Genomic DNA, 23,892 nt, shown 5'->3' with positions numbered 1-23,892 from the left:
CAGTACGTGTGTCAACCGCGTCATAGGAGATGGATGACGTCAAATAACACACCCATCAGTCGGGTGCAAGGATATCAGAAAAAAAATGAATAAAAAAACAAGTACGCATAATCTTGAGAACAGCAATCCACATTAACTATAGTGTAAACCTACCGGAAAATACATAAGGAAAGGTCCACAGAATGCACCTAAAACATGATCAAAGATAAAAAACAAGATGCTAAAAAAAAGAGGTCCTATTTATAATAAACTAGTCACTAGGGTTTACATGAGTAAGTAATTGATGCATAAATCCAATTTCGGGGCTGACTTGGTGTGTGTTTGGGCTGAGCTTAAGTGTAGCATGTGCAGAGGCCATTTGTGGAGTTGAACGCCAGTTTCTGTGCCAGTTTGGGCGTTCAACTCTGGTTCTGGATCCTTTTCTGGCGCTGGACGCCAGATTTGGGCAGAAGGCTGGCGTTGAACGCCAGTTTACGTCGTCAATTCTTGGCCAAAGTGATGCCAAGGCATCTTAGGCTAGTTTTACTAGCATTTTTTTTGTTAGTTTTAGTTGTTTTATGCATTTTCTTGAGCTTAAAGTAACCAAGAATGGTTAAATGAATACCAAAGGAATGAACCATCCAAACAGTATGATTTTGATGCAAATTCCATGAGTTTTTAGTTATATTACTTGAATGCTATGAATGGAAGATTTCTCATGAAATTTTGCAAGACTTTGATGCAATTGTTTGGATGATTTCAGGGAAGAAGAGGCTAGGCAAGGAAGCAACAAAATCAATAAAGGAAGCTTGAATATCACATGTGGAGTTCAAGTTCTAGTTTAAGCTTAAACTGGAGCTTAAACGCCAGAATCATGAAGGCTAAGAAATGCTGGAACTGGCGTTTAACCTCCAGTTTAACCTTAAACTGGAAGTTAAACGCCAGAATGAGAATTTCACCAAGGGAGCATTTCCACGTTTAAGCTCTAGTTTAACCTTAAACTGGAGCTTAAACGTGTTCGACACAATTCTCACCAGGAAGCATTTCCACGTTTAACCTCCAGTTTAACCTTAAACTGGAGGTTAAACGCCAGAAGTAAGAAAGGCACCAGGAGCATTTCCACGTTTAAGCTCCAGTTTAACCTTAAACTGGAGCTTAAATGTGTTCGACTATTTCTCTCCTCCAGGGTTGCTTTCCCATTTCCACGTTTAAGCTTCAGTTTAACCTTAAACTGAAGCTTAAACGTGCTCGACCCAATTGCTCCTCCAGGGTTGCTTTCTTCATTTCCACGTTTAAGCTTCAGTTTAACCTTAAACGGAAGCTTAAACGTGTTCGACATTTCACACTCCTGGGTTGCTTTCTTCCATTTCCACGTTTAAGCTTCAGTTTAACCTTAAACTGAAGCTTAAACGTGTTCGACTATTTCCTTCCTCCAGGGTTGCTTTCCCATTTCCACGTTTAAGCTTCAGTTTAACCTTAAACTGAAACTTAAACTTCAACTTAAACGTCACTTTTTGAAAGGGGTTTCTGGGCCAAATATATTGAAGTTTAAGTTAGCATTTGAGCACAAACATTAACTTAAACGTATTATGGTATGAAACCCAATTGAATATCATGTTTATGGGATTGGGCCTGAAGAATTGATGAGTCTGGAGCTTCAATTTGTTGAGTCTTGTGTATTACTTGATTATCACTAAGTTGGTTCAATGAATGTTACAGAATTGGATCAGCAGCCTCATCAGGATTATAGATCATAAACCCAAAGCAAAAGGAAATCAGGGAAAGGCCTCAAAGCCCAAGAAACACAACAGAAGCTCAATTTAGAAAGTGTATAAATAGGATAGAATTTAAGTTGGTTGAGACACACACTCGAGGAGTTTATACACGGAGAACTTTGGATCATTTTCTTTTAGTTTTGTAATTGAATTCAGAGCTATGACTCACTAAACCCCTTTCATTGGGTTAGGGAGCTCTATTGTAATTCAATGAATCAATAATAGTTTTATCTTCTTCTTCAATCTTTTCTCTTGAATTTTGTTAGAAAGCTTCTCGATCTAATTCCATTGGGTAGTTGTCTTGGAAAAGAAACTACCCATAATTGGAATCCTTCGGAACCTTGGGAAAGGAATGGAGGATTCATGCTAGAGAAGCTTTCTCACAGTGAATTGGATTGGGGTTTGGATGGATATTGTGACATGTAATCCTACCAAATTGTGGTTCATGAAACTGTGTGGTATAATCAGTGATCAAGCATCATCTCTTCTTATGAACATTTAAACCAAGGGATTGGGAATTTGTTTGTTTTTAGAGAGAATTGGTGAGCCAAGGGATTGGGATCCAATCATATAAGATTGCCAAGAAAAATTCAATGAATGCATTGGTTGAGGAAGGGATAAAAGTTGTTTTGATTCGGAGATCTCAATATCTCCTAACACCCAATGAACTCCCCATTTCTGATTTACCACTTTCTCTTTACATTCTGCAATTAAATTCATGCAATCACCCCATCCCTTTTAATTTCAGCAATTTAGCTTCTCGCTCTTTAATTCATGCAATTTTACATTCCGCAATTCTCATCTAAATCGTGATTCCGCTCAACTAGAACATACTTCTAATCCGAATTGCTCACTCAACCAATCCTTGTGGGATTCGACCTCACTCTATTGTGAGTTTTTACTTGACGATAACCGGTGCACTTGCCGGAAGGAATTTTGCCGATCGTGCAATTTCCTAAATCGTAGCATAACAAGTTTATGCGCATCAAGTTTATGGCGCTGTTGCCGGGGATTGGTTTTCGATTGACAATTCTCAAATTGGAAGTTAACTAGATTGAGCATTTTTCTTGCTTTGTTAATTCAGTTCAAGTTACTTGTTGAATTTTAATTTCTGCACTCTGTTACTTGTTTTCTTTCTTTATGCCTTTAAATTCAAGCAACTAACTCACTGACTCACTAACTATTTGAATTAATTCCTCAACTGCTCTAACCATACTCTTCCATTAACCAAGAGTATTTCACTTGTTTGGTGCCTGTGCTGTGTTCTTGTATGACAGGTAGGAGAGGAGAGACATCAACTCCTCTATATACCGAACCAGAGAGGACCCTTCATAGACTTAGAAGGGAAGCAAGAGGGAAGAGAGTACTGAGAGAAGAGGAATCTGAAGGAGAATCTGAGGACAATTTTGAGGAAGCTTTAGATCTCAACATGGATAGAGAAGTTCACAACCATGAGAGGGCTGATGGAAACAATGCCATTCCTGAGAGGAGGGTTCTTGGTTCATACATAAACCCAACCTCTGGGAATTGTGGTAGCAGCATTCAGAAACCACCCATTCAGGCCAACAATTTTGAACTTAAACCACAGCTAATATCACTTGTGGAGGATCATTGTTCATTTGGTGGGAGTGCTAATGAAGATCCAAACCAACATCTCACAAAATTCCTGAGAATTTGCGACACTGTGAAGTCCAATGGAGTCCAGGAAGATACCTATAAATTGCTCTTGTTCCCATTTTCACTTAGGGACAAGGCAGCTAAGTGGCTGGAATCATTCCCAAGGGGGAGCCTAACAACCTGGGATGAGGTGGAAAGCAAGTTTCTGGCACGTTTCTACCCCCACAAAAGGTCAATAGGCTTCGATCTGAGGTTCAGACTTTTAGACAACAAGATGGTGAAACTCTCTACGAGGCATGGGAGAGATTCAAGGATTTGACAAGGAAATGCCCACCAGACATGTTCCATGACTGGGTGCAATTGCATATTTTCTATGATGGACTTTCTTATGAATCAAGGAAGGTTGTAGACCATTCATCAGGAGGTTCATTGAACAGGAAAAAGACTGTGGAAGAAGCCATTGAAGTGATTGAGACAGTGGCTGAGAATGAGTACTACTATGCTTCAGAGAGACACAACATTAAGGGAGTCATGGAGCTGAACCATGTTGATACAATTTTAGCCCAAAACAAGGTGTTTGCCAAGCAACTAGCAGAGCTCACCAGGAAATTAGAAACAAAGCAAGTGGCTGCAATACACACACAAGATCAAGAGGAAGTAAGCACTGAAGGAGGTGATTGGGAAGAGGCCAATTATGTAGGAAATCAACAAAGGCAACCATATGATCCACATTCCAACACTTACAACCCAGGCTGGAAAAACCACCCAAACTTTGGGTGGGGAAACCAGCAAAACCAACATAACAAGTCCACATACCAAAACTCCAACCAAAGATCATACCAAGCCACACAAAACACTTACTCACAACCATCATATCATGGCCAAAATAATCAACCTACCCAACCTAATCCGAACCAACAATTTCAAGATCAATTAAACAGGATAGAAGGAATGCTTGCAACCATGAGTCAAGACATAACCGAATTGAAAGCTTTTAAGGAAGAAGTAAATTCTAACCTGCAAAACCAAGGAGCTGCCATCCAGAAGCTAGAAAATCAAATTGTGTATTTGTCTAAGCAAACCCCTGGGCCAAGCGTTTCTCATGCTGCCAAGGCTATTGCAAGGGAAGAATGTAAGGCCATAACCCTCAGAAGTGGAAAGAAGCTAAAGGAGATCTCAAAGGAAACCACAGAGGATGAAGCAAAGGAAAATGTGAGAGACAAGGAACAAGGACAATCTTTTACACCGTCTGCAACAAAAGAAAAAGAAAAAGAGGTCCTGAAGCCTTATACACCTAAAGCACCATATCCTCAACGTTTGATGAAAAGTGAAAAGGATGGCCAATTCTCCAGATTCTTGGAGATTTTCAAGAAGCTTCAAATCAACATTCCGTTCGCTGAGGCAATAGAGCAAATGCCACTCTATGCAAAATTCTTAAAGGAATTAATGACCAAGAAGAGAAGCTGGAGAAATGAGGAAACTGTGTTGTTAACTGAAGAATGCAGTGCCATCATTCAGCACAAATTGCCTCAGAAATTGAAAGATCCAGGGAGTTTCCAAATCCCCTGCATCATAGGAGAAGTCATGGTGGAGAAGGCCTTGTGTGACTTAGGGGCCAGTATCAATTTGATGTCTCTAACAATGATGAGAAGAATGAAGATTGAGGAAGCCAAACCAACAAGAATGGCCCTCCAATTGGCAGATCGAACTTTTAAATTCCCTCATGGGATAGTTGAGGATTTGTTGGTGAAAGTGGGAGATTTTATATTTCCTGCTGATTTTGTGGTGTTAGATATGGAGGAAGAAGCCAAAGCTTCAATAATTCTGGGAAGACCCTTCCTGGCTACTGCTGGAGCCATCATAGATGTACAAAAGGGTGAACTCACTCTTAGACTACATGACGAGAAATTGGTGTTTAACGTATTCAAGGCAATGAGCTATCCATCAGAATCACTAAAGGAATGCATGAGGGTGGATGTAGTGGACATTGCAGTACAAGAAACCATTGAGGAAACAACAAAGGAAGTGGCAGAGGAGGAGTTCACCAATGATATTGAAGTTAGTGACATCAAGGCTGCTGAAACAACCATGCCAAGCATGCCAGAGAGAGTGAAAGAAGAGAAGGAAGCACCAAAACCTGAGCTCAAAGCATTGCCCCCTAATCTCAAGTATGCATACTTGGGTAGTGATGAGAGCCATCCTGTTATCATTAGCTCTGCCCTGAGCCAAGAACAGGAAGAAGAATTGATCAAGGTGCTACAAACTCATCAAGATGCCATTGGATGGACCCTAGCTGATTTAAAGGGGATAAGTTCATCCATATGCATGCATAAAATCTTGTTAGAAGAGGATGCTAGACCCTCCATTCAAGCTCAGAGAAGATTGAATCCCGTCATGAAAGAAGTGGTACAAAAGGAGGTCATGAAGTTATGGCAGGCAGGGGTAATCTACCCCATTTCTGATAGCCCATGGGTTAGTCCCATCCATGTAGTTCCCAAGAAAGGTGGCATAACTGTGGTGCCAAATGAGAGGAACGAACTCATACCCACAAGAGCTGTCACTGGGTGGAGGATGTGCATAGACTACAGGAAGCTCAATGAAGCCACCAGAAAAGATCATTTCCCACTCCCATTCATGGATCAGATGCTTGAAAGGCTTGCAGGACATGCTTACTATTGCTTTCTGGATGGATACTCAGGCTATAATCAGATAGTAGTTGATCCTAGAGATCAAGAGAAAACATCATTTGTTTGTCCATATGGAGTTTTTGCTTATAGACGCATGCCCTTTGGATTGTGCAATGCACCTGCCACTTTCCAAAGATGCATGCTGTCCATCTTTTCGGACATGATTGAAAAATTTATTGAGGTTTTCATGGATGATTTTTCTGTATTTGGAGATTCTTTTCCTAGCTGCCTACACCACCTTGCCTTGGTGCTTAAGAGATGCCAAGAGACCAATCTAGTATTAAACTGGGAAAAGTGTCATTTCATGGTCACAGAAGGAATAGTCCTTGGCCACAAAATCTCTAATAGAGGCATTGAGGTGGACAGAGCTAAGGTGGAACTCATTGAAAAACTACCTCCACCAAGTAATGTCAAGGCAGTTAGGAGTTTTTTGGGACATGCTGGCTTTTACAGAAGGTTTATTAGAGACTTTTCTAAAATAGCCAAACCTTTGAGTAACTTGCTTGTCTCTGATACACCCTTTGTATTTGATAAAAATTGCATGCTAGCCTATGAACTTTTGAAGCAAAAACTTTCCTCTGCACCTATCATTGCCCCACCTGATTGGAACTTACCTTTTGAACTGATGTGTGATGCATCAGACCTTGCTATTGGGGCAGTGTTAGGACAAAGGAAAGACAATTTGGTACATGTGATTTATTATGCCAGTAAAGTCTTGAATGATAACCAAAGGAATTACACAACCACTGAAAAAGAACTCTTGGCAATAGTCTTTGCATTTGACAAATTTAGATCCTATCTCATTGGATCTAAAGTCATTTTCTTCACTGATCATTCAGCTTTAAAATACTTACTTGCTAAACAAGAATCCAAACCAAGACTTATTAGATGGGTTCTTTTGTTGCAGGAATTTGACATTGAAATCAAAGACAAGAAGGGTGTAGAGAACAAGGTGGCAGACCATTTATCAAGGATACCATGTGAAGAAGGAAGCGCACAAAGCACACATATAAATGAGTGCTTTCCTGATGAACAACTCATGGTAATTCATAAAGCACCCTGGTTTGCAGACATAGCAAACTTCAAGGCCACTGGGAGTTTGCCGTTGGAATTTAACAAGCATCAAAGGAAGAAATTGGTAAATGATGCCAAATACTTCATCTGGGACGAACCATACTTGTTCAAAAAATGTTCGGATGGCATACTCAGAAGATGCATATCAGAGGAAGAAGGAAGGGAAGTCTTATGGGACTGCCATGGCTCCACTTATGGAGGACATTTTGCAGGAGAAAGAACAGCAGCTAAGGTGTTGCAGTGTGGTTTTTATTGGCCCACTATCTTCAAAGATGCAAAGGAACTAGTGAAGCACTGCCATGAATGCCAGAAAGCGGGGAACCTGCCAAGAAGAAATGAAATGCCACAACAATTCATTCTGGAACTTGAATTGTTTGATGTATGGGGGATAGATTTCATGGGACCCTTTCCCACCTCATACTCAAATAATTACATTCTTGTGGCAGTAGACTATGTCTCCAAATGGGTTGAAGCAATAGCAACTCCAACCAATGATAATAAGGTAGTCATGAACTTCCTCAGAAAACACATTTTTTGCCGTTTTGGGGTTCCAAGAGCAATCATCAGTGATGGAGGAAGCCACTTCTGCAACAAACCATTAGAGGCATTGCTTCTAAAATATGGAGTCAAACACAAGGTAGCCACACCATACCATCCACAGACAAGTGGGCAAGCCGAAATATCTAATAGAGAACTCAAAAGAATCCTGGAAAAGACTGTGGGAACTTCAAGGAAGGACTGGTCGATTAAGCTAGATGATGCTCTTTGGGCATATAGGACAGCTTTCAAAACACCAATTGGAATGTCTCCTTACCAACTAGTATATGGAAAAGCTTGCCATTTGCCACTGGAGTTGGAGCACAAGGCATTCTGGGCCTTGAAAATCTTGAACTTGGACAGCAAAGCTGCTGGAGAAAGAAGAATGTTGCAAATTCAAGAGTTGGAAGAATTTAGAGCTGAAGCTTATGAGAATGCCAAAATTTACAAAGAAAGAGCAAAGAAGAAGCATGACAGCAACATAGCCCCAAGGAAATTTGAAGAAGGACAAAAAGTATTGCTCTACAATTCTAGGCTGAAGCTATTTCCAGGGAAGCTAAAATCAAGGTGGTCTGGACCATTCCTTGTCACCAAGGTCTCCCAATATGGACAAGTAGAAATCATGGAAGAAAAGTCACAACGAACCTTCACTGTGAACGGTCAAAGACTCAAACATTACTTGGGAGATGTGGAGGAGAAGGACAAGGTTAAATATCACCTCAACTGAGGAAGACAACCGTCAAGCTAGTGACGTTAAAGAAGCGCTTGTTGGGAGGCAACCCAACCTGAGGTAATACCCCTTTGCTGTTTCTTTTATTTGTTTCAATAAAAAGGTGAAGTAGTTTCTGTGCATTGCAAAGAATTAAATTTGGTGTTTCACACCAAACAATGAATTCGTGGATCAATAATTCAAAGGGGAATGTGTGACTCTAAGTTTGGTGTTCCACCACACAGATCAACTGAACACAACAACCTTTGAATTATATGAAAGGAACAACCATTCTAAGCAATCACAGGAATGCTTAAAATCCTTAGCAGCAACTTCATTCCAAGGAGAATTCAAGGACCCAAAGAGCAGAGGAGTAAGTAGGAGACTAAGTTTGGTGTTCACACACCAACTTAAGACTCAGACACTTGCCCATACATAGTTGAGCTAACCACTCAAGTGCTTGAGAAGCAAGCAACTTCATCACTCTTTGCAGGAAAGGAAACAAGGATCTGAGAAAGAACATGAAGCAACAACTAGGAGAAGAAGGAGAAATCAAATTGTTTCCTGGCAACAAGAGAAAACAAGAAATTTCACAAGGTGGTGGTGTTCCTTGACCATTCTTTAAAAGGCAAACAAAAGCATGCTTGTTCTGGTTTAAACTGTAATTGTTGAATCTTCCTGGAATGTGAAGTTTTTAGTATGAGTGTCTGTTTATTGCTTTGAATAAAGTGAATGCCTAGATGTTTGGATATAACTTCACCTTCTTAAACAAATGCTTGCCATGCTTGTTCTGTTTCCAAAAATAAAAGAAAAGTTTGAACAAAAGTAACTTGGCTCAATTAGTGACAAATCAAGTAGAATTAAGTGGTGGTATGCATGCTTGATTGTTTAGTCAGATCACTGGAAATAGAGTGTAGAATTATCATCTTTTGTGTAGAAATTGAAAACTGTCTATGGATCTTGATGAATAAATGTCTTTGGCCATGAAAAAGAAAGAAAAAAAAGAAGAAGAAAAAGCCACTGAAAAAGGGCAACCAAAAAGCAAAAAAAAAAAAAAAAATTGAGAAAATAAGCTAGGCACCAATGGTTTGAACTTCTGAGACAAATGCCTGTGGTGTTTATGTATTAAGGATATGCTTGGATGAATAGGTTCTGAGGAGTGTTTCAACACTTGGTAACTTGGGTTAACTAACCCGGGATTATCAACCAAAAGTCCATTATCAAGAGCAACCTAAATACAAAACATTTAGTCACACAAAGAGGTGCTGGGCACCAATGTCTCAAGAAGAAATGTGAACTAAAATGCCTGGAGTGGATATGTGTAGTGCACTGATAAGAAAAAGAAAATGCCAAAGGCTTGTGCAACACATGAGACTAAGCAAACAAGGAGCAAAGGAGCTCTAAGAAAAAGAAAAGAAAAACAAAGAAGAGAAAAGTGCCAAGGACATAAGAATAACAAGAGGCCATAGCAGTGTTTGATGGATGCAATGAAAAAGTGATAATCTTACCTGATAAGAATGAAAAAGTGATACTGCAACTTTCTGCATAAAACCCTTCTGATGAACTTCAAATGCTTGCTAATATAGCCAATGTAATTGCTTTCTGTTTCATACTTTCTTCTCAAATAACTCAGGACTTGCTTAAGGACAAGCAAGTATTAAGTTTGGTGTTGTGATGCCAAGGCATCTTAGGCTAGTTTTACTACCATTTTTTTTGTTAGTTTTAGTTGTTTTATGCATTTTCTTGAGCTTAAAGTAACCAAGAATGGTTAAATGAATAACAAAGCAATGAACCATCCAAACAGTATGATTTTGATGCAAATTCCATGAGTTTTTAGTTATATTACTTGAATGCTATGAATGGAAGATTTCTCATGAAATTTTGCAAGACTTTGATGCAATTGTTTGGATGATTTCAGGGAAGAAGAGGCTAGGCAAGGAAGCAACAAAATCAATAAAGGAAGCTTGAATATCACATGTGGAGTTTAAGTTCCAGTTTAAGCTTAAACTGGAGCTTAAACGCCAGAATCATGAAGGCTAAGAAATGCTGGAACTGGCGTTTAACCTCCAGTTTAACCTTAAACTGGAAGTTAAACGCCAGAATGAGAATTTCACCAAGGGAGCATTTCCACGTTTAAGCTCCAGTTTAACCTTAAACTGGAGCTTAAACGTGTTCGACACAATTCTCACCAGGAAGCATTTCCACGTTTAACCTCCAGTTTAACCTTAAACTGGAGGTTAAACGCCAGAAGTAAGAAAGGCACCAGGAGCATTTCCACGTTTAAGCTCCAGTTTAACCTTAAACTGGAGCTTAAATGTGTTCGACTATTTCTCTCCTCCAGGGTTGCTTTCCCATTTCCACGTTTAAGCTTCAGTTTAACCTTAAACTGAAGCTTAAACGTGCTCGACCCAATTGCTCCTCCAGGGTTGCTTTCTTCATTTCCACATTTAAGCTTCAGTTTAACCTTAAACTGAAGCTTAAACGTGTTCGACATTTCACACTCCTGGGTTGCTTTCTTCCATTTCCACGTTTAAGCTTCACTTTAACCTTAAACTGAAGCTTAAACGTGTTCGACTATTTCCCTCCTCCAGGGTTGCTTTCCCATTTCCACGTTTAAGCTTCAGTTTAACCTTAAACTGAAACTTAAACTTCAACTTAAACGTCACTTTTTGAAAGGGGTTTCTGGGCCAAATATATTGAAGTTTAAGTTAGCATTTGAGCACAAACATTAACTTAAACGTATTATGGTATGAAACCCAATTGAATATCATGTTTATGGGATTGGGCCTGAAGAATTGATGAGTCTGGAGCTTCAATTTGTTGAGTCTTGTGTATTACTTGATTATCACTAAGTTGGTTCAATGAATGTTACAGAATTGGATCAGCAGCCTCATCAGGATTATGGATCATAAACCCAAAGCAAAAGGAAATCAGGGAAAGGCCTCAAAGCCCAAGAAACACAACAGAAGCTCAATTTAGAAAGTGTATAAATAGGATAGAATTTAAGTTGGTTGAGACACACACTCGAGGAGTTTTATACACGGAGAACTTTGGATCATTTTCTTTTAGTTTTGTAATTGAATTCAGAGCTATGACTCACTAAACCCCTTTCATTGGGTTAGGGAGCTCTATTGTAATTCAATGAATCAATAATAGTTTTATCTTCTTCTTCAATTTTTTCTCTTGAATTTTGTTAGAAAGCTTCTCGATCTAATTCCATTGGGTAGTTGTCTTGGAAAAGAAACTACCCATAATTGGAATCCTTCGGAACCTTGGGAAAGGAATGGAGGATTCATGCTAGAGAAGCTTTCTCACAGTGAATTGGATTGGGGTTTGGATGGATATTGTGACATGTAATCCTACCAAATTGTGGTTCATGAAACTGTGTGGTATAATCAGTGATCAAGCATCATCTCTTCTTATGAACATTTAAACCAAGGGATTGGGAATTTGTTTGTTTTTAGAGAGAATTGGTGAGCCAAGGGATTGGGATCCAATCATATAAGATTGCCAAGCAAAATTCAATGAATGCATTGGTTGAGGAAGGGATAAAAGTTGTTTTGATTCGGAGATCTCAATATCTCCTAACACCCAATGAACTCCCCATTTCTGATTTACCACTTTCTCTTTACATTCTGCAATTAAATTCATGCAATCACCCCATCCCTTTTAATTTCAGCAATTTAGCTTCTCGCTCTTTAATTCATGCAATTTTACATTCCGCAATTCTCATCTAAATCGTGATTCCGCTCAACTAGAACATACTTCTAATCCGAATTGCTCACTCAACCAATCCTTGTGGGATTCGACCTCACTCTATTGTGAGTTTTTACTTGACGATAACCGGTGCACTTGCCGGAAGGAATTTTGCCGATCGTGCAATTTCCTAAATCGTAGCATAACAAGTTTATGCGCATCACAAAGTATGGACTATTATACATTGCTGGAAAGCCCTGGTTGTCTACTTTCCAACGCAATTGGAAGCGCGCCATTTCGAGTTCTGTAGCTCCAGAAAATCCACTTTGAGTGCAGGGAGGTCAGAATCCAACAGCATCAGCAGTCCTTTTTCAACCTCTGAATCTGATTTCTGCTCAAGTCCCTCAATTTCAGCCAGAAAATACCTGAAATCACAAAAAAACACACAAACTCATAGTAAAGTCCAGAAATGTGAATTTAACATAAAAACTACTGAAAACATCCCTAAAAGTAACTAGATCCTACTAAAAACATACTAAAAACAATGCCAAAAAGCGTATAAATTATCCGCTCATCACAACACCAAACTTAAATTGTTGCTTGTCCCCAAGCAACTGAAAATCAAATAGGATAAAAAGAAGAGAATATACTATAAATTCCAAACTATCAATGAAACAGAGCTTTAATCATATGAGCGGGACTTATAGCTTTTTGCCTCTTAAATAGTTTTGGCATCTCACTTTATCCATTGAGGTTCAGAATGATTGGCATCTATAGGAACTCAGAGTTCAGATAGTGTTATTGATTCTCCTAGTTCAGTATGATGATTCTTGAACACAGCTTCCTTATGAGTCTTGGCCGTGGCCCTAAGCACTTTGTTTTCCAGTATTACCACCGGATACATAAATGCCACAGACACATAATTGGGTGAACCTTTTCAGATTGTGACTCAGCTTTGCTAAAGTCCCCAATTAGAGGTGTCCAGGATTCTTAAGCACACTCTTTGTTTTTGCTTTGGACCTTGACTTTAACCGCTCAGTCTCAAGTTTTCACTTGACACCTACACGCCACAAGCACATGGTTAGGGACAGCTTGGTTTAGCCGCTTAGACCAGGATTTTATTCCTTTAGGCCCTCCTATCCACTGATGCTCAAAGCCTTGGGATCCTTTTTATTTGCCCTTGCCTTTTGGTTTTAAGGGTTATTGGCTTTTTCTGCTTGCTTTTTCTTTTTCTTTCTGTATATATATATATATATATATATATATATATATATATATATATATATATATATATATATATATATATTTTTTTTTTTTCGCCTATTTTTTTTTCTATTTTTTTTTCTACAAGCTTTGTTCTTTGCTGCTTTTTCTTGCTTCAAGAATCATTTTTATGATTTTTCAGATTATCAAATAACATGTCTCCTAGTCATCATTCTTTCAAGAGCCAACATATTTAACATTCTTAAACAACAACTTCAAAAGACATATGCACTGTTCAAGCATTCATTCAGAAAACAAGAAGCATTGTCACCACATCAATATAATTAAGCTAAGTTCAAGGATAAATTCGAAACTCATGTACTTCTTGTTCTTTTGAATTAAAACATTTTTCATTTAAGAGAGGTGATGGATTCATAGGACATTCATAACTTTAAGACAAAGTTACTAACTACTAATGATCATGTAATGAAGACACAAACACAGATAAGTACATAACATAGAAAACGAAAAACAGAAGAAATAAGAACAAGGAATGAATCCACCTTAGTAATGGTGGCGTTTCCTTTTTGAGGAACCAATGATGTCCTTGAGCTTTTCTATGTCTCTTCCTTGTCTTTGTTGCTCCTCCTTCATTGCTTTTAGATCTTCTCTGATTTCATGAAGGATGATGGAGTGCTCTTGATATTCCACCCTTAGTTGCTTCCAATAATTGTGTGGAAGAAAATGTATCCCCTGAGGTATCTCAGGGATCTCTTGATTTGCAGTCAAATGTTCTACCACTGAGCTATAGATCCTTTACATAATTGTTTTACCACACCAAACTTAGAATGTTGCTCGCCCTCGAGCAAAAGAAGAAGGAATAGATGAAGAAGAAGATGTGGAAATAAAAACTAGGATTATGAGGAGGTAAAGTGGGGATCCTGTGGGGTCCACAGATCCTGAGATGATCCTGTGGTGTCCACAGATCCTGAGGTGTCAAGGCATTTACATCCCTGCACCAATTTAGGCATGCAAAATGCCCTTGCACACAACTCTGGGCGTTCAGCGCCAGGTTGGTGCCCGTTTTGGGCGTTCAACGCCCCTTTGCTGCCATTTCTGGCGTTGAACGCCAGAACCATGCTTGTTCTGGGCGTTCAGCACCAGGATGCTCCCATTCTGGGCGTTCAGCGCCAGAACTATGCTCTGTTCTGGCGTTTGAACGCCAGACAGATGCTCCTCCAGGGTGTGATTTTTCTTCTGCTGTTTTTGATTCCGTTTTTGATTTTTTTATTTATTTTGTGACTCCACATGATCATGAACCTAAGAAAACATGAAAAACAATAAAAATAAGAATTAGATAAACATTGGGTTGCCTCCCAACAAGCGCTTCTTTAATGTCAATAGCTTGACAGTGGGCTCTCATGGAGCCTCACAGATGTGCAGAGTTTTGTTGAGACTCTCCAACACCAAACTTAGAGTTTGGATATGGGAGTTCAACACCAAACTTAGAGTTTGGATATGGGAGTTCAACACCAAACTTAGAGTTTGGTTGTGGCCTCCCAACACCAAACTTAGAGTTTGACTGTGGGGGCTCTAGTTGACTCTGCTTTGAGAGAAGCTTTTTCTACTTCCTCTCTATGGTTGCAGAGGGAGATCCTTGAGTTTTGAATACAAGGGAGTTCTCATTCCATTGAAGGACTATTTCACCTCTGTCAACATCAATCACAGCTCTTGCTGTGGCCAGGAAAGGTCTTCCTAGGATGATGGATTCATCCTCTTCCTTTCCAGTGTCCAGGACTATGAAATCAGTAGGTATGTAAAGGTCCTCAACCTTTACTAATACATCTTCTACTTGTCCATAAGCCTGTCTTCTTGAGCTGTCTGCCATCTCTAGTGAGATTTTAGCAGCTTGCACCCCATAGATTCCCAGTTTCTCTATTACAGAGAGGGGCATGAGGTTTATTCCTGAACCAAGGTCACACAGAGCCTTAAAGATCATGGTGCCTATGGTACAGGGTATTATGAACTTTCCAGGATCCTGTCTCTTCTGAGGCAATGTCAGTTGATCCAAATCACTTAGTTCATTGATGAACAAGGGAGGTTCAACTTCCCAAGCATCAATACCAAATAGTTTGGCATTCAGCTTCATGATTGCACCAAGAAACTTGGCAGTTTACTCTTCAGTGACATCCTCATTCTCTTCAGAAGAGGAATACTCATCAGAGCTCATGAAGGGCATAAGGAGGTTCAATGGAATCTCTATGGTCTCTAGATGAGCCTCAGAGTCCTTTGGTTCCTCAGAGGGAAGCTCCTTATTGATCACTGGACGTCCCAGGAGGTCTTCCTCCTTGGGATTCACGTCCTCTCCTCTCCTCACAGGTTCGGCCATGGCGCTTATGTCAATGGCCTTGCACTCTCCTTTTGGGTTCTCTTCTGTATTGCTTGGGAGAGTACTAGGAGGGATTTCAGTGATCCTTTTACTCAGCTGGCCCACTTGTGCTTCCAGATTTCTAATGGAAGACCTTGTTTCATTCATGAAACTTACAGTGGCCTTAGATAGATCAGAGACTAGATTTGCTAAATTAGAAGCATTTTGTTCAGAGTTCTCTGTCTGTTGCTGAGTTGATGATGGAAAAGGTTTGCTATTGCTAAACCTGTTTCTTCCACCATTATTAAAGCCTTGTTGGGGCTTTTGATCCTTCCATGAGAAATTTGGATGATTTCTCCATGTTGAGTTATAGGTGTTTCCATAAGGTTCACCTAAGTAATTTACCTCTGCTATTGCAGGGTTCTCAGGATCATAGGCTTCTTCTTCAGAAGATGCCTCTTGAGTACTGTTGGATGCAGCTTGCATTCCATGCAGACTCTGAGAGATCATATTGACTTGCTGAGTCAATATTTTATTTTGAGCTAATATGGCATTCAGAGTATCAACTTCAAGAACTCCCTTCTTCATAGGCGTCCCATTATTCACAGGATTCCTTTCAGAAGTGTACATGAACTGGTTATTAGCAACCATGTCAATGAGTTCTTGAGCTTCTGCAGGCGTTTTCTTTAGGTGAATGGATCCACCTGCAGAAGTGTCCAGTGACATCTTTGATAGCTCAGATAAACCATCATAGAATATATCCAGGATGGTCCATTCTGAAAGCATGTCAGAAGGACACTTTTTGGTCAACTGTTTGTATCTTTCCCAAGCTTCATAGAGAGATTCACCTTCTTTCTGTCTGAAGGTTTGAACATCAGCTCTAAGCTTGCTCAGCTTTTGAGGAGGAAAGTACTTGGCTAAGAAAGCCGTGACCAGCTTATCCCAAGAGTTCAGGCTGTCTTTAGGTTGAGAATCCAACCATAATCTAGCTCTGTCTCTTACAGCAAAAGGGAAAAGCATGAGCCTGTAGACTTCAGGATCTACTCCATTAGTCTTAACAGTATCACATATCTGCAAGAATTCAGTTAAGAACTGAAAAGGATCTTCAGATGGAAGTCCATGAAACTTGCAGTTCTGCTGCATCAGAGAAACTAATTGAGGTTTCAGCTCAAAATTGTTTGCTCCAATGGTAGGAATGGAGATGCTTCTTCCATGTAAATTGGAATTAGGTGTAGTAAAGTCACCAAGCATCTTCCTTACATTATTATTATTTTCTGCTGCCATCTCCTCTGCCTGTTCAAAAATTTCTGAAAGGTTATCTCTAGATTGTTGTATTTTAGCTTCTCTTAATTTTCTCTTCAGAGTCCTTTCAGGTTCTGGATCTGCTTCCACAAGAATGCTCTTATCCTTGCTCCTGCTCATATGACAAAGAAGAAGGCACAGAAAAATAATAATAATAATAGAGATCCTTTATACCACAGTATAGGGATCCCTTTGTGAGTGGAAGAAAAGAGGGGAAGACAAAGAATGTAATATAATGGAAGAAACACAACTGTGAGGATGGAAGAGAGATGAAATGAGATGTTAGGATATGAATGAATAAATAGAATAAGATGAGAGAGAAGGAGGGAATTTTCGAAAATTAATTTTGAAAAGGAGTTAGTGATTTTTGAAAATAGTTTTTGAAAAAGGTTAGTATTTTTTTTTCGAAAATTTTTTTTTTAAATAAAAATAAAAATAATTAGTTAATAAAAAAGAAATTTTTGAAAAAGAGGGAAGATATTTTCGAAAATTAGAGAGAGAGAGTTAGTTAGGTAGTTTTGAAAAAGTTAAGAAACAAATAAAAAGTTAGTTAGTTAGTTGAAACAACTTTTGAAAAGATAGGAAGTTAGGAAGTTAGAGAAGATATTTTGAAATCAATTTTTTTTTTTTTAAAAAAAAGATAAGATAAGAAGATCATTTTGAAAAGATATGATAGGAATTAGTTTTGAAAAAGATTTGATTTTTAAAATCTCAATTAATGACTTGATTCATAAGAAATCACAAGATATGATTCTAGAACTTAAAGTTTGAATCTTTCTTAACAAGCAAGTAACAAACTTCAAATTTTTGAATCAAAACATTAATTGATTAGTTATTTTCGAAAATTTTATATAAAAATAAGAAAAAGATTTTTGAAAAATATTTTTGAAATTTTCGAAAATAACTAATAATTTTGAAAAAGATTTGATTTTTGAAAAAGATTTTGAAAAAGATAAGATTTTCAAATTGAAAATTTGATTTGACTCATGAGAAACAACTTGATTTTAAAAATTTTTGAAAAAGTCAACTCAATTTTCGAATTTGATGAGAGAAAAATGGAAAGATATTTTTTTGATTTTTGAATTTTTATGAAAAACATGAAAAATATGCAATGCATGAAATTTTTAGATCAAAACAATGAATGCATGCAAGAATGCTATGAATGTCAAGATGAACACCAAGAACACTTTGAATGTCATGATGAACATCAAGAACATATTTTTGAAAAATTTTTAATGCAAAGAAAACATGCAAGACACCAAACTTAGAATTCTTTAATGCTTAGACACTAAGAATTCAAGAATGCATATGATAAACATGAAAAGACACAAAACAAAAAAAAATCATCAAGATCAAACAAGAAGACTTACCAAGAACAACTTGAAGATCATGAAGAACACTATGAATGCATGATATTTTCGAAATATGCAAGATGCACATGCAATTGACACCAAACTTATAACAAGACTCAAGACTTAAACAAGAAACAGAAAATATTTTTGATTTTTATGATTTTCTAAATTTTTTTGGATATTTTTTTTTTCGAAAATAATATGAAAAAGAAAAAAATAAGGATTCCAAAATTTTTAATATGAATTCCAGGAATCTTGCCATGTTAGTCTAAAGCTTCAGTCCAGGAATTAGACATGGCTCACTAGCCAGCCAAGCTTTCAATGAAAGCTTCAGTCCAAAACACTAGACATGGCCAATGGCCAGCCAAGCTTTAGCATGTAGATCAGGAACAGTAGCAGGTGGATTAGCAACAACTAGCTTGCTCTTGATAACAAATTGCTGCCTCAGTCCAAATAAATTTAGACATGGCTTTACAGCCAGCCAGGCTTCACATGCTTCATGAAACACTAGAATTCATTCTTAAAAATTTTGAATAAATTTTTGAAAACATTTTTAATTTTTTCGAAAACAGAGGAGAAAATTTTGAAAGATTTTTGAAAAATTTTTGAAAATAAAACAAAAAGAAAATTACCTAACCTGAGCAACAAGATGAACCGTCAGTTGTCCAAACTCAAACAATCCCCGGCAACGGCGCCAAAAACTTGGTGCACGAAATTGTGATGTCCAGGCTCGAACAATCCCTGGTAATGGCTCCAAAGCTTGGTGCTCTGATCTTAATTCATAATTGTCACAACTTCGATACAACTAACCAGCAAGTGCACTGGGTCGTCCAAGTAATACCTTACGTGAGTAAGGGTCGAATCCCACGGAGATTGTTGGTATGAAGCAAGCTATGGTCACCTTGCAAATCTCAGTCAGGCAGATATAAAGTGATAATGGTGTTTTCGAATATTATATAATAAAATAGGGATAGAGATACTTATGTAATTCATTGGTAGGAATTTCAGATAAGCGAATGGAGATGCTTTTCGTTCCTCTGAACCTCTGCTTTCCTGCTATCTTCATCCAATCAGTCTTACTCCTTTCCATGGCTGGCTTTATGTGATACATCACCACTGTCAACGGCTACTTTCGGTCATCTCACGGGAAAATGATCCAATGCCCTGTCACGGCACGGCTAATCGTCTGGAGGCATCACCCTTGTCAATGGCTTCATCTTATCCTCTCAGTGAATAATATGCTCACGCACCCTGTCACGGCACGGCTATTCATCTGTCGGTTCTCGATCATGCTGGAATAGGATTTACTATCCTTTTGCGTCTGTCACTAACGCCCTGCAATCGCAAGTTAGGAGCTCGTCACAGTCATTCAATCATTGAATCCTACTCGGAATACCACAGACAAGGTTTAGACCTTCCGGATTCTCTTGAATGCCGCCATCATTCTAGCTTACGCCACGAAGATTCTGGTTAGGAGATCTAAGAGATACTCATTCTAGCTTATTTCATGTAGAACAGAAGTGTTTGTCAGACACGCGTTCATAAGGGAGATGGTGATGAGCGTCACACATAATCATCACCTTCATCACGTTCTTGGGTGCGAATGGATATCTTAGAAGTGAAATAAGATGAATTGAATAGAAAACAGTAGTACTTGCATTAATCTTTGAGGAATAGCAGAGCTCCACACCTTAATCTATGGAGTGTAGAAACTCTACCGTTGAAAATACATAAGTGAAAGGTCCAGGCATGGCCGAGATGGCCAGCCATCTAAAACGTGATCAAAGGATCATAAGATAATCCCAAGATGCCTAATACAATAGTAAGAGGTCCTATTTATAATAAACTAGTCACTAGGGTTTACATGAGTAAGTAATTGATGCATAAATCCACTTCCGGGGCCCACTTGGTGTGTGTTTGGGCTGAGCTTAAGTGTAGCACGTGCAGAGGCCATTTGTGGAGTTGAACGCCAGTTTCTGTGCCAGTTTGGGCGTTCAACTCTGGTTCTGGATCCTTTTCTGGCGCTGGACGCCAGATTTGGGCAGAAGGCTGGCGTTGAACGCCAGTTTACGTCGTCAATTCTTGGCCAAAGTATGGACTATTATATATTGCTGGAAAGCCCTGGATGTCTACTTTCCAACGCAATTGAAGCGCGCCATTTCAAGTTCTGTAGCTCCAGAAAATCCACTTTGAGTGCAGGGAGGTCAGAATCCAACAGCATCAGCAGTCCTTTTTCAACCTCTGAATCTGATTTCTGCTCAAGTCCCTCAATTTCAGCCAGAAAATACCTGAAATCACAGAAAAACACACAAACTCATAGTAAAGTCCAGAAATGTGAATTTAACATAAAAACTAATGAAAACATCCCTAAAAGTAACTAGATCCTACTAAAAACATACTAAAAACAATGCCAAAAAGCGTATAAATTATCCGCTCATCAAGCAACTTTTAAAGTGAATGGACATAGAGTGAAGAAGTATCATGGCTACAAGCCCCCAAAAGAGCTAGAGGTGTTCCTATTGGAAGATGCACCAAGGAGAGAGGAAGCTTAAGAAAAGGACCGTCCAACTTAAGGACGTTAAAGAAAAGTACTTGGTAGGAGTCACCCCACCATGGTAAGATCTTCCTTGTATATACCATCTTGTTTATGACCTTAAATTCTTGTGAATTTTTTGAATTCTTGATGATTGATTGATTGCATAAGAATGCTAGTTTTATCCTTCTTGTGAATAGATAGGATGTTCATATAGTTTTCATCATTTCGGTATGGATGAATTATTGAAGTAGGGAGAATGCTATATTTTGGATAGTGCACGAAATTGTGGAATATTCTCTTTGACTACTAGCTCAAGCACCTACCAAGAATGTGTTAGAATAGGTCTTGTTATGTTGATGTTAAAAAAAAAAAAGAGAAGAGAAAAAGGAAAAATGGGCACCGACGCGCCAGCGCACAGTGCGCACGTGCCGGTGGTGTATTCCCAACTCTTAGGCCAAACACCCGAGAGTTATGCCCACTTTATGCCCATCTCGTGCTAGGCATTCACGCGTCCGCGTACTTACTGCCTGCGTGCACCATTGCAAATCATCCATCGACGCTCAAGCGCAGTGTGCGCGCGTGCGCCGGTGGCGATATCTGAACTATCTGGTACAAAATCCAGAGAGTTGTACCACATTTGGGCCAATCTTGTACCAGAACTGATGCATCCGCGCCAGTCGCGAATTCCCTCAAGCACGCGTCCGTGCAAGGTGTGCGTCCGCGCGCCTACGCCACTCACCATCTCTGGTACAAAATCCAGAGACTTATGCCAACTTTGTGCCAGTTCTGTGCCAGGGGCAAAAATGACCTCGCGCGCGCGCACCACTGACGCGCACGCGTCCCTTGCAAAAACCTCACCGACGCGCCAGCGCACTGTGCACACGCGCGCCGGCTGCGCGTATCAGTTTTGAAGCTTCGCGCCTTGCTCTGTTTCCCTTTCTCACCCCCTTTCATATCTTCTTTCTCTCTTCTTCCTTCTCCATCACCTCTCCTTTCTTCTTCTCCTTCCATAACCCACCACCACCGTCTCCGGCCACTCACCGGTGATAACCACCTCTTCCGGTGGCACTACATCTCTCTTATTTCTTTCTCATCTTCACAAAAGAAGAATTCAACCTTGCTCTTTTACACTTCTCAAGGTTCTACTTCTTCCATTTCTTTTCTTTCATTTTCTTTACATTATTTCATCCTTTAGTTAGATTCTTCTTGTTGATTTACTTAGTTTCTCTTTTAGTTGCATGATTATATTACTCATTTTTGTTTGCTTACTTTTCCTTTTTCCTTATTTTTCCATGGATGATTGAATTTGAGCTTAATTTGCTTTAATAGATCTTTTGTCAATTTTTTTCCTTATCTTTGCCAATATGTGATGTTTATGTGATGATTGTTATTTCATTTTAGGCTTTAAATTGATTGAGTATCTCATAATTGCTCTTTGCTTGATAATTTCACGCCAAGTGTTCGAGGAAATGCATCAATGCCATTTTGGTTTCTTTTAATAATGTACTTTGAATTTGGATGCTTCCCCTCATTCACTTGTTGTCTTCTATACGCATTGAGTCCACTTTACTTGCTAATTAGATACTCATTGAACATGAATTGCTCTTTGTTATGGATGCTTGAGATTACCCCTCTCATGCCATTGCATGCTTTACTTCCTCTTGCATCCTATGCCAAGTGTTGTGACCCATGCTTTACTATCCTTCACATGCATGTTTTTGTTAAAATGATTCTTTAGGTTTAATGTCTTCCTATTTCCCTTCCTTTCTCAGGATGGCCACCAAGAAAGGCAAGGCAAAAGCTCCAAGGAAACCGGCCGCAAAGAGGGCACCCCAAAGATCAACTTCTAAGGCGCACTCTTCATTGGGAGCCAGATCCTTAACTAAGAAGGCGAAGACACCCGCCCCTATTGATGAGAATGAAAAGAGCAAACCGGCAAAAGATTCTTCAAGGTTCCCTAACCGCTTCTGTGAACTTATGTTCTCTTCCATAGCTGTGAGGAACTATTATCCTGAGCATCTACTTGCTCCGCCGGACAAGGTTGCTCCTTTATATTCTACCCCGCATTGAACGGCGAGGATGGAAGTTTCTTTTGAGAAAACCAAGGGAAATCAACCTCTCTTGGGTGGAAGAATTCTACACTAACTACTATCTCTCCTCTCTTCAATCGGTGTACATGCGTCGGAAGCAAGTCTCAATTTCAGAAGAGGCTATTCAGCAAGTGCTTAATGTCCTACCGGTACCGAGTGACATGGATGGCTACCAGGAAGTCTTACATCAGCGAGAGAAGTTTGGATTTGATTGGGACTCGATTCTCCGAGTCATTGCTGAGCCAGAAGAATTTTGGATCCATGGTCAACTGCAGATGAGGCCCAAAAGCATTGATGCTCGCTTCCTCACTGTAGAAGCTAGAGCTTGGGCCCAGATCCTATCCCACTATGTGTTACCTAGCACCCACAAGTCGTCCTTCACGGCGGATCTCGCCTTGCTTGTTTGGTGTGTTCTCATGGAGAGGCCGGTGAACATTCCGTTTCTTATCAAGCAAGCAATGAGTAAAGTTCACGCACGGGGTAATTTTCCATTTTCAGCATTGGTATCTGATTTAGTTGCTGCTGCTGGTGTTCCTTGGGAAGCCAAGGACAGGAAGATTATAGTTTCGGCTAAGGGCGATGTGGTCCCAAGTGGAAAATACTTACATCTTCCCATGAACAATCCAAGCCTTGACATAGCCCTTCCATCTACTATCCTTTCCACTTCATCATCACCACCACGACAAAGATCAACACTTCAAAGGATAGAAAATTTACACCGGAAGCTTGATAGATATGAGCGGCGCAATCAATGCCGATACACTTACATCAAGAAGCTTCTGCGTTGTGTTACCCCTAGCATGGAGGAACCCGAAATATTCACATCCACCTCAAACCCAAGTGATGGGAGCTCTGAAGGAGAGGATAGTGATGGTTCCGATCCCGACCGCCCTTTGCGCATTGTTCGTAGCACGGAGGATCGTGCTAATTTCTAAGTGTGGGGAGGTTGTTCGACCGATCTCCATGG

At 39.4% G+C, this 23,892-nt stretch overlaps 2 non-coding genes across 2 annotated transcripts; one reads left to right on the top strand and one right to left on the bottom strand.

The window, feature by feature from the left end:
• Positions 1-3,608: 3,608 nt before the first annotated feature.
• Positions 3,609-3,712, bottom strand: LOC112759918 (small nucleolar RNA R71). The gene has a single exon (XR_003180381.1). It is a non-coding gene; the product is annotated as a small nucleolar RNA R71 (small nucleolar RNA).
• A 12,713-nt stretch (positions 3,713-16,425) lies between these two features.
• LOC112761909 (small nucleolar RNA R71) lies at positions 16,426-16,533 on the top strand. Its single transcript, XR_003182279.1, has one exon. It is a non-coding gene; the product is annotated as a small nucleolar RNA R71 (small nucleolar RNA).
• The last annotated feature ends 7,359 nt before the right edge of the window (positions 16,534-23,892 follow it).

This window comes from Arachis hypogaea, chromosome 16, assembly GCF_003086295.3.
Source record: "Arachis hypogaea cultivar Tifrunner chromosome 16, arahy.Tifrunner.gnm2.J5K5, whole genome shotgun sequence".
Lineage (NCBI taxonomy): Eukaryota > Viridiplantae > Streptophyta > Magnoliopsida > Fabales > Fabaceae > Arachis > Arachis hypogaea.
This window is presented reverse-complemented; position numbering and strand designations above follow the sequence as displayed.